We start from the raw sequence: 11,665 nt of genomic DNA, 5'->3' as shown, positions 1-11,665 counted from the left end.
TTGCAGATGATACTAAACTAGGAGAAGTGGTAGATTCGCTGGAGGGCAGGCATACAGAGGGACCTAGACAAATTGGAGGATTGGGCCAAAAGAAATCTGATAAGGTTCAATAAGGATAAGTGCAGTGTCATGCACTTAGGACGGAAGGACCCAATGCACCGCTACAGACTAGGGACCGAATGGCTAGGCAGCAGTTCTGCGGAAAAGGACCTAGGGTGACAGTGGACGAGAAGCTGGATATGAGTCAGCAGTGTGCCCTTGTTGCCAAGAAGGCCAATGGCATTTTGGGATGTATAAGTAGGGGCATAGCGAGCAGATCGAGGGACGTGATCGTCCCCCTCTATTCGACATTGGTGAGACCTCATCTGGAGTACTGTGTCCAGTTTTGGGCCCCGCACTACAAGAAGGATGTGGATAAATTGGAAAGAGTCCAGCGATGGGCAACAAAAATGATTAGGGGTCTGGAACACATGACTTATGAGGAGAGGCTGAGGGAACTGGGATTGTTTAGTCTGCAGAAGAGAAGAATGAGGGGGGATTTGATAGCTGCTTTCAACTACCTGAGAGGTGGTTCCAGAGAGGATGGTTCTAGACTATTCTCAGTGGTAGAAGAGGACAGGACAAGGAGTAATGGTCTCAGGTTGCAGTGAGGGAGGTTTAGGTTGGATATTAGGAAAAACTTTTTCACTAGGAGGATGGTGAAACACTGGAATGCGTTACCTAGGGAGGTGGTAGAATCTCCTTCCTTAGAAGTTTTTAAGGTGAGGCTTGACAACGCCCTGGCTGGGATGATTTAACTGGGAATTGGTCCTGCTTTGAGCAGGGGGTTGGACTAGATGACCTCCTGAGGTCCCTTCCAACCCTGATATTCTATGATACTTTACAGGATTATTCCCTCCAGGATATTCTCCGCTGCTTTAACTAGTCTTGTGTTAAATTACTAATGAAAAGAAGCTTGTACTACCAATTATTTCCAAAACCCACAACACTCCAATAATTAATAAAACACTCTTAACCTGCTTAATACTGAAAATTGTTTGTTTTTTTAGCATTGATACTTTGGAGCAAAATGGTGGAGGTGTGTATAATCTTCCTGAAAAGGCATTTGGGAGTCCCTGTCATGCCCTATGAATCAACCTGCAACCAACTTTAGTATTAGTTTAATTTCAAGAAAGAAAGAAAAAAACCCTTAACTTCAAAATATTAAACCTGGTGCTTGAAGTTTTTTTTTTTTTTAAACTAATAGTGCTCATCTGTAGATGATGTAAAGAAACTGGAAAAGATCCAGAGGTGAGTGACAAAGCTCAAAGAGAGAGAATGTAAGCCATATGACTAAAGGCAGAAGGAACTGGGTATGTTGAGTTTGAAAAAAAGGAGATGAAGAGGGGACAAGATATCAGTCTTTAAATACTTAAAAGGCTGCCATAAATAAGATGGAGAAAAATTGTTCACTCTTGTTACAGAATGCAGGCTCAGAGGCAATAGGTTCAAACTGCATCATAGCAGATTTAGATTTTCTGCGTGGACTCCTCCTAACGGTCAAAATGACAGACTGGACTTCTACATAGAGTGCTTCCGCAGACATGCACAGGCTGAAATTGTGAACAAACAGCATCACTTGCCCCATAACCTCAGCCGTACAGAACGCAATGCCATCCACAGGCTCAGAAACAACTCTGACATTATAATCAAAGGGGCTGACAAAGGAGGTGCTGTAGTCATAATGAACAGGTCAGATTATGAACAGGAGGCTGCCAGGCAACTCTCCAACACCACATTCTACAGGCCACTATCCTCTGACCCCACTGAGGAGTAGCAAAAGTAACTACACCATCTGCTCAAGAAACTCCCTGCTACGGCACAGGAACAAATCTACACGGACACAACCCCGGAGCCCCGACCATGGGTATTATATCCGCTACCCAAGATCCATAAACCTGGAAACCCTGGATGCCCCATCATCTCGGCATCGGCACTCCTACAGCAGGATTATCTGGCTATTTGGACTCTCCTCAGACCCTACGCTACTAGCACTCCTAGCTATCTTTGAGACACCACCAACTTTCTGAGGAAAGTACAATGCATTGGTGAGCTTCCTGAAAACACCATCCTGGCCACCATGGATGTAGAAGCTCTTTTATACCAATATTCCACATGAGGATGGACTACAAGCTGTCAAGAACATTATCCCTGATGAGGCCACGGCACACCTAGTGGCTGAGCTTTGTGACTTTGTCCTCACCTACAGCCATTTCAGATTTGGGGACAACTTATATCTTCAAGACAGTGGCATTGCTATGGGTACCCACATGGCCCCACAGTATGCCAACATCTTTATGGCTGACTTAAAGCAACGCTTCCTCAGCTCTCGTTCCCTAGCGCCCCTCCTCTACTTGTGCTACATTGATGACATCTTCATCATGTGGACCCATGTGAAGGAGGCCCTTGAAGAATTCCACCTGGATTTCAACCATTTCCACCTCACCATCAACCTCAGCCTGGACCAGTCCACACAAGAGATCCACTTCCTGGACACTACAGTGCAAATAAGAGATGGTCACATAACCACCACCCTATACCGGAAACCTACTTACCGCTATACTTACCTACATGCCTCCAGCTTCCATCCAGGACACATCACACGATCCATTGTCTACAGCCAAGCCCTAAGATACAACAAAATTTGCTCCAATCCCTCAGACAGAGACAAACACCTACAAGATCTTTATCAAGCCTTCTTAAAACTACACTACCCACCTGAGGAAGTGAGGAAACAGACTGACAGAGCGAGACAGGTACCTAGAAATCATCTACTACAGGACAGGCCCCATAAGGAAAATAACAGAACTCCACTGGCCATCATGTAGAACCCCCAGCTAAAACCTCTCCAGCACATTATCAATGATCTACACCCTATCCTGGAAAATGATCCCTGAGTCTCTCAGACTGTGGGAGACAGGCCAGTCCTCACTTACAGACAGCCTCCCGACCTGAAGCAAATACTCCCCAGCAACTACATACCACAGAAACATAAACCCAGGAACCCATCCCGGTAGCAAACCTCATTGCCTACGCTGACCCCATATCTATTCTAGTGACACCATCCGAGGACCCAGCCACATCAGCCACGCCATCAGAGGCTCATTCACCTGCATGTCTACTAATGTTAAAAATGCCATCATGTGCCAGCAATGCTTCTCTGCCAGGTACGTTGCCCAAACCAGACAGTCCCTACATAAAATAATAAATGGACACATCAGACATCAGGCATGGTAACGCACAAAAGCCAGTGGGAGAACACTTCAATCTTCCTGGACATTCTAAAACAGATTTGAAAGTAGCTATATACTCTAACAAAAAAAACTTCAGAAACAGACTTCAAAGAGAAACAGCAGAACTACAATTCATTTGCAAATTTAACACCATTAATTTGGGCTTGAAGAGGGACTAGGAGTGGTTGGCTCCTTACAGAAGCAACTTTGCCTCTCCTGGAATTGACACCACCTCATCTATTGTTGGGAGTGGAATACATCCACCCTGATCAAACTGTCCACTTGTGAGGTAACTCCCTTCTCCATGTGTCAGTATATTTATGTCTGCATGGTAACTTTCTCTCCATGCATCTGAAGTGAGGTTTTTACCTACGAAAGCTTATGCTCAAATAAATGTTAGGCTTTAAGGTGCCACCGGCCTCTTTGTTGTTTTTGCAGATGTAGATTAAATCTCAGTTAAATTGTTCTTAAGTAGGCTAGGACAATGGAACAAACTGCACCGGGCAGTTAGGGAATCTCCTTCCCTGGAGGGTCTCAGGAGCAGGCTGGGGTGAGCCCTCTCCCTTGGATGGTTTAGACACAATACAGGCTCCACCTTGGCAGGGGCCAGGGTTAGACTGTCTGAGCCTTAGGGGCCTGTCTAACCCTGTCACAAGCTGCTCTTGCTTTTCAGCTAGAAAAAAGCATCTCTGGGGCTTTTAACTGTTGGCTGCCCGGGGGTGCAGCTGGCGATGCGTTTACAGTCCCTGACCTAGGCGTGTCCCCAACGCTATCTGGGCTGGCCTGGGGCCATCGGACGCTGCCACCAGAGGGCCGGGGGCCCTGTCTACCTTGGCAGCTGGCCACAGGTTTTCCCGCGCCGCGGCAACAGGCGCCGCCCCTCCCCTGCTGCGGCGAGAGCAGCCGCAGGCGCGGCCAGGGCCCCTGGGGGCGGGGGTCCGGGGCGACGCCCAGCGGGTTTCCGGGGGGCCACCCGCAGGCCGGGCACCGCGCCGGGTGGGGCGGCTCCTGCAGGCCGGTCCGCTAGCCGCTATCCCAGAGTGCTCTGTGCCTTTTCGCGGGGGGGAGGGGCCGCCCGCTGCGTCGCTATAGGGATACGTGGGCCCCGCCGGCGGCAGCGCCTCCCTGTGAGCCGAGCCGGCCCTTGACGCTGGGCGCCGCGCGGAGCGGGAGCCGCCGTCTGGGGAAAGAGGCGGCAGCACCAGGAGCGGCGGGGACGAGAAAGGTCTGCGCTGCTGCCCCGGCGTGAGCGGGGCGGGGCTGGGGTCAGTTCGGGCGGGGCCTCGTCCCGGCCCACCCCGGCGTTAGGCGGGGGGAGTGGAGGGGCCCTGGCGTCGGTCCAGCCTAGGTTGGGCCGAAGCCCTGGTGTCGGTCCCGGCTGGGGCAGCCGGGGGAGCTGGCGCTTCGCCCCCCCAGACGCTCTCTTGGCTGCGTGGCCTCAGAGACTCAGCGCTGCCGCGGATTCCTCTGCTGCCTTAATTAGGCTCCAGTGTCACGCGCCCTGCCGCAGGGTGAGGGAGGGTTCACACACGCCCCTTCCCTTGGCACCAAAAGCTGGGACCCCGCGGGTCACAGCCTACTCAGGTTTTGCTCGGAGCAGCCGAGAGCCAAGACCGCCTAGTCCAGGGATCTGGGGCAGAGCAAGTGCTGAGCTGCTGCTTCGTCATCGCTAGAGACTAGCGGCACCCGGGACAGCTGGGCTTTAGCTCTGCTCTGTGCAGCCAGGTAGTAGTAGATTTACTGACTGCTCTTCAGAACTGCCTCTGTCAGGCTGATAAACTCTTCCATGTGGAGTCCTCCCCCGCACGCCCAACCTGGCCATCCCCTGCTTGCAATAGTTCTGCTACCTGACTTTAGGTGCCTAAAAAATCATAGGAACAACGCTGTGATCTATAAAGCTGAGTTAAGCACCTAGGCTCCCGAAACAAGGGGGGGTGGCAGGGGGAGAGAACTAGAGAAGCATCTAACAATATGATCCACAAAAGCTAGGGTGCTAAACGGGGACTTGCCTAAACTAGCCAATCAGAGATGCCAACAACAGGAGCGTGTCCTATACCCTGCTTCTCCCTCCAAGATAGGTGCCTCCCTGCAGCCTGGATTTAGGTGCTTATCTTTGCTAGCAATCCACAAACAAGAACCAGTCGCTGCTGGACAGTCTCTACGTAAAAGAATAAATGGACGCAAATCAGATGTCAAGAATTATAACATTCATAAACCAGTCAGAGAACACTTCAATCTCTCTGGTCACTCGATCTCTGACCTAAAAGTTGCAATATTACAACAAAAAGTCTTCAAAAACAGACTCCAACGAGAGACTGGTGAATTGGAATTAATTTGCAAACTGGATACAATTAACTGAGGCTTGAATAGAGACTGGGAGTGGATGAGTCATTACACAAAGTAAAAGGAAAAGGAGTACTTGTGGCACCTTAGAGACTAATCAATTTATTTGAGCATAAGCTTTCCTGAGCTACAGCTCTATTTCCCCATGTTTATTTCCCCCCCCCCCCCTTCCTCAGACGTTCTTGTTAACTGCTGGAAATGGCCCACCTTGATTATCACTACAGAAGGTTTACTCCCCACCCCACCCCCGCTCTCCTGCTGGTAATAGCTCATCTTAAGTGATCAGTCTCCTTATAGTGTGTATGATAACACCCATTTTTTCATGTTCTGTGTGTATATAAATCGCCTCACTGTATTTTCCACTGAATGCATCCGATGAAGTGAGCTGTAGCTCATGAAAGCTTACGCTCAAATAAATTGGTTCATCTCTAAGGTGCCACAAGTACTCCTTTTCTTTTTCCGAATACAGACTAACACGGCTGCTACTCTGAAACCTGCTTAGAGTTAGGCATATTAGGCACCCAAGCTGTTTCTTACATGAATGAGTTAGGTACCTGCCTCACTCCTCACAAAACAGCTGGAGGAGGTGGTGATGCCCACGTTTTGACTTTTGGCCTTGACTTAGAGCACTCATCTGGTATGTAGGAGACAGAGGGGTGGAGAGGATTTGAACAGGGGTCTCCCACCTCTGAGGAGAGAGCTTTAACCGCTGTGCTTTTGGATAATCCAATGTGGGGTTCTTGCTGTCACTACTGTTGAAGCTCTTCCAATATGGATAAATAATGGAAGAGTGATAGGAGCAGGAGGACTGGACCCAGGGTCTTTTCACCGCCCAGGTGCATGTCCAGATTACTGGACTACAGAGAGAGGGGTAAATTGGACCTGGATCTCCCACATCCCTGGTGAGTGCTCTAACCATTGGGCTAAAAATTACAAGATGTACACCATCACCTCCCACTTCTCCTTGCCAAGGAGTTCTCTAGTGGACTCTTTTAAAACAGTGGGCCAGATAAGACTGAACTTTCAGTTCAGTGGGTTTCCTAGAAAATATTTAGGAGGGGAATGCAAGTTACCCAGCTCTGGATCCATCCATTTGAAGTTGCAACCTGAGAGGAAACCCATTGTTTGCTGATCACCTGTAGCATGAGGATGAGGTCAGAGCGCTATACTGGATAGAAGAGTGACTCTAAGATTCATGGGTGTGTTTGTTCTGAGCTAACAGCTGTTGTGAACTTGTGACCACAGAAAAACCCCTTGTTGGGGTTTGAACAACTGTTCATCAGTCAGAGCCTTTGCTGGAGTTGAGGCGATCTCTGGTAAGGTTATTAGCATGCATCACATGTAGGATCTTTAGTTGTCTTTAATATATTTTCTCTGTAATGCTTTTACCGTAGGAATAAATGTACTTGATTAGAGAGGGCTGTGTGGTAACTTACAACAGTGGCAATTATACTGTTTGTAGCCTCTGAGGAGAAAATCAGAGCAGGCCTGCTTAGTCAGTCTGACTTTGCTGGGAAATTCACAGTATAGGCAGGAAATTGTGCAGCCTGGAAATACCCTGGTTAGGAGACAAAAAGATGCATGCTTCTCTGACCAAGAGAGATGACAACTGGGGAGCCAGAAGCCCAAGAGTGGACACTCTTGCTGGACCATGGAGGGAGAATACAGTTGCAGTTGCCATGAACTGTGACAGGCACCTCCTTCCGCTCCACCTCCCAGATCTTCAATAGGACTTGATCTGATAGGCATGTTTAGTGGTTGCCTACCAGATCAGGCCCTGCATGTGACTTAGGTGGACAAACATGTATCTTCCCCTATTCGTGAATTGTTCTGGGGCTTAGGCAGGACATAGGCTCCAGGGTGCCTAGAGGGAGACAGCAGATTGCATGTCCCAGGGCACTGAAGTGCCTAAAGAATTTTTACTGCAGAAAATTAGGCTCTAAGTGAGTGTAGGTGCTTACAGGGTTAGGCAGCAGCTAAGGGAGAGTTTCGTGAATTGCAGTGGTGCCACAAACTGGGAATTTAGGCACCTAAATTGCTTCGTGGATCACACCCCTAAGATCCTACCTATGTTTTGCATATTTCTGATACATCCCACCCCAAGTCGACTACTGCTGTAACTTCTGATTGCAAAGTACACTTTTAATGATGAATGTTTATGTGGAAAAATATAGCAGATTAGATTGTTTTGGGTTTTGATCTCTTGTCCCACTAGGTAATCTCTTGAGAGTTTGCTCCAGTGTCTTGAATATTAATAGTATGTGAATGGGGTAGCTTGTAGAATTTGTTTTTTTAGGCTTGAGACTTAATAGATTTTAAGGCCAGAAGGGACGAGTCAAGTCTGACTTCTTGCATAACACGGACAATGGAGTTTTCACCCATTACTTCCTGCATTGAGCCCAATAGCTTGTCATTGAGCTAGAGCAGATAGTTTAGAAAAATATCCAGGCTTGATTTTAAAAGTTAGTGATGGAGAATTTACCACATCTTTTATAATCTTTTATAATCTATTCCTGTTGTTAATTATCATTGCTATTAAAAATGTGTACCTTATTTCCAGTTTCAATTTGTCAAGCCTCAGCTTCCAGCCATTGGGTTTTGTTATGCCTTTGCTGAATTAAAGAACCCTATAGTCTAGTGTCTGGTATCATCTTCCTGTGAACAAAGAATGGCCACACTGGGTCAGACCAAAAGTCCATCTAGCCCAGTATCCTGTCTTCCGACAGTGCCCAATGCCAGGTGCCCCAGAGGGAGTGAACAGAACAGGTAATCTTCAAGTGATCCATCCCATTGCCCATTCCCAGCTTCTGCCAAACAGAGGCTAGGGACACCATCCCTGTCCATCCTGGCTAATAGCCATTGATGGACTTATCCTCCATGAACTTATCTAGTTCTTTTTTGAACCTTGTTATAGTCTTGGACTTCAACATCCTCTGGCAAGGAGTTCCACAGGTTAACTGTGTGTTGTGTGAAAAAAATACTTCCTTTTGTTTGTTTTAAATCTTCTGCCTATTAACTTCATTTGGTAATCCCTAGTTCTTGTGTTATGAGAAGTAAATAACACTTCCTTATTTACTTTCTCCACGCCAGTCATGATTTTATAGACCTCTATCATATCCCCCCTTAGTCTCTTTTCCAAGCTGAAAAGTCCCAGTCTTATTAATCTCTCCTCATGTGGCAGCCATTCTATACCCCTAATGATTTTTGTTGCCCTTTTCTGAAACTTTTTCAATTCCAATATATCTTTTTGAGATGGGGCGTGTGATGGTCTGGACCCCCAAGGTGTCATCCGGTGTGCTGGGACACCACTGAGTCAGACTATTCTACCCTTTCATCTAGTATTGCTGGGCTTGGCTCCCTAGCCTTTTCCAGCCAAGCACACAGACAGGGACACGCCCAGCTTCACAGAGAGACAGAGATCCGTTCTGGGAAGGCTCAGCTTAAGGTGCTTGCCACAGCACCCAGATGTCTACCCCCCCCGTTTGGAGTACAAACCCAAAATTATATAAAATGTGCCTCTTCCTTCAATGTGGAGGAGGGTATACACAGCTTCTGGCCCCCCCAGCTTAGAAATCACATAAACTAGGTTATATTGTAAATCAGAAGTAAATTTAACAACTATAACAGGTGTATTTTAAGTAGTTAAAGAGGTAGCAGACAGAACAAGGCAGATTACTAAGAAAATAAAAATGAGCACTCAAACAGCTTAATACACTAAAGAAACTGGTTACATGCAAGTTCTGATCCTAAATGTGGTTCTAATAATCTTCTTCAGAGGCCAGATGCCCTTCCAGCCTGGGTTCAGTTCTCTTCTTCCAGTTTAGTCTAAAGGCACATCTACACTCGCAAAATTACAGCGCCAGTAGTTACAGCGCTGCTCAGAGAGCACAGAAGGGAAACTGTTGTTGTGTGTTCACACTGACAGCTGCCTGCGCGATAGTGTGTTCACACTTGCAGCGCTATTCAGAGCAGTGCACTCTGGGCAGCTATCCCAGAGAGCACCTCTTTTTCTTTTGTTGCTAAGACTTGTGGGAAGGCGGAGGGGGCTGGGGGACATTCTGGATCCGGTCCCAATGCCCTGTGAAGCATTGCTTTGCATCCTATCAATCCCTGTGCTTCCGTCTGCATTTGGCACCATCTTTCAACGGTTTGTGTACTGCACGCTCTGCCTCTTTCAGGCTGCAGGAACAGATCCCAAACTGCTGACCAGAACGCTGGTCGCTCTGACCAACATGTCCCGAGTGGCAGTGGAGTTATTCCTTAAACTACAAAGGCAAGAGGAGTGCGAGACTGATCTCACCACGCATAGTAGTGTAGCGATTGCTTGTGGCATTCACCGAGGTGCTGACCACAGTGGAACACCACTTTTGAGCTTGGGAGACAAGCACTGAGTGGTGGGATCGAATCATGATGCACCTCTGGGATGATGAGCAGTGGCTGCAGAACTTTCACATGAGGAAAGCCACATTCATGGGACTGTGTGATGAGCTCACCCCAGTCCTGCTGCGCAAGGACACAAGAATGAGAGCTGCCCTGTCACTGGAGAAGCGCGTGGTGATTGCGCTTTGGAAGCTGGCTACTCCAGACTGCTACTGATCAGTCGCTAACCAGTTCGGAGTGGGAAAGTTGACCGTTGGAGTCGTGTTGATGGAAGTGTGGAGGGCCGTTAATCGCATCCTGCTCCGACAGACTGTGACTCTGGGCAACGTGTGTGACGTGGATGGCTTTGCACAAATGGGCTTCCCTAACTGTGGAGGGGCAATAGATGGCATGCACATTCCAATTCTGGCACCAGACCACCTAGCCACCGAGTACATTAATCGCAAGGGGTATTTCTCAATGGTTCTCCATGCGCTTGTGGGCGTTTCACAGACATTAACGCAGGCTGGTCCAGAAAGATGCATGACACACGCATCTTTCGGAACACTGGCCTGTTCAAGAAGCTGCAAGCAGGGACTTTCTTCCTGGACCAGAAGATCGCCGTAGGGGAAGTCGAAATGCCCATTGTGATCCTGGGAGACCTCGCCTACCCTTAATGCCGTGGCTCATGAAGCCATAAACAGGGCAACTTGACAGCAGCAAGGAGCGGTTCAACAACAGGCTGAGAGAGTGCAGAATGACTGTGGAGTGTGCATTTGGCCATTTAAAAGCCTGCTAGCGCTGCCTCTATGGGAAGCTGGACATGGCCAATGGCAATATTCCTATGCTTATAGTCACATGCTGTACGCACCGTAATATTTGTGAAGGGAAGGGTGAAAGCTTCACTCAGGGCTGGACCGCAGAGGCTTAGCACCTGGAGGCTGAGTTTGAACAGCCAGAGACCAGCGCTATTAGAGGGGCATAGCACGGGGCCATAAGGATCAGGGATGCCTTGAGGCAGAAATTTGAAGCTGAAAGCCACTAATATTTGTTGCTGTGCTCGGGATTGCAGTGTTTGTAATGCTAGGAGGTGACTGTGCACATGATGCAAGAAGGGACCTTAACATTATTTTATGTTGTTTGCAGTGCTGTTTTTGCTTTCGCTTAATAGAATAAAGATTGCTTTCAAACAAACACAATTCTTTTATTAAAAGACAACAACCGGAGGAGAGAGTCAAATTAAAAAAATTCATCGGAAGGGAAGCTCTCAAGAGGAGGAGGATTCTCGGGACAGCTACAGATTTGTGTATGTTCAGGGGAACATACCCAACCTTCTCCTTTGGAGTACAATGCACCCGGTGCTGTACTTCAGCAGGGCCAAACTGCTGAAGGATGGGTGTTGAGTGCAGTGGGTAGTGGGAGTCCACACTGCTGGACTGTGAGGAGGGAGGAGTGGAATTCTGCAGGTAGAGAGTGGAGCCAGGAGGTTGATAACAGTGTGTTGGCAGTGTGTGTGGGGCACATGGGAAAGAATTTTGCGACAGCGGCTGCAGGAGAGGGCGGGGGCGGAGCTGCTTGGTTTGAAGAGCTAGTATCACCTGGAGTGTGTCCACTTGGCACTCCATAACTGTTAGGAGCTACTCCGTGGCTTCTTTCTGGTGTGTCGCATTCTCCTTTCGGTCCTTCTTCTC

At 48.2% G+C, this 11,665-nt stretch overlaps 1 protein-coding gene across 2 annotated transcripts in view; it reads left to right on the top strand.

The window, feature by feature from the left end:
* Positions 1-4,205: 4,205 nt before the first annotated feature.
* TMEM267 (transmembrane protein 267) overlaps positions 4,206-11,665 on the top strand; it is a 39,313-nt gene continuing 31,853 nt past the window's right edge. For both annotated transcript variants that reach the window (XM_078852758.1, XM_078852757.1), the window contains exon 1: positions 4,206-4,497. The gene's annotated coding sequence lies outside the window, so the exon portion shown is untranslated. The remainder of the gene's footprint in view (positions 4,498-11,665) is intronic.

Source organism: Lepidochelys kempii, chromosome 5, assembly GCF_965140285.1.
Source record: "Lepidochelys kempii isolate rLepKem1 chromosome 5, rLepKem1.hap1, whole genome shotgun sequence".
NCBI lineage: Eukaryota > Metazoa > Chordata > Testudines > Cheloniidae > Lepidochelys > Lepidochelys kempii.
The sequence above is the reverse complement of the archived record's forward strand: the minus strand, read 5'-3'. Positions and strand labels throughout refer to the sequence as shown.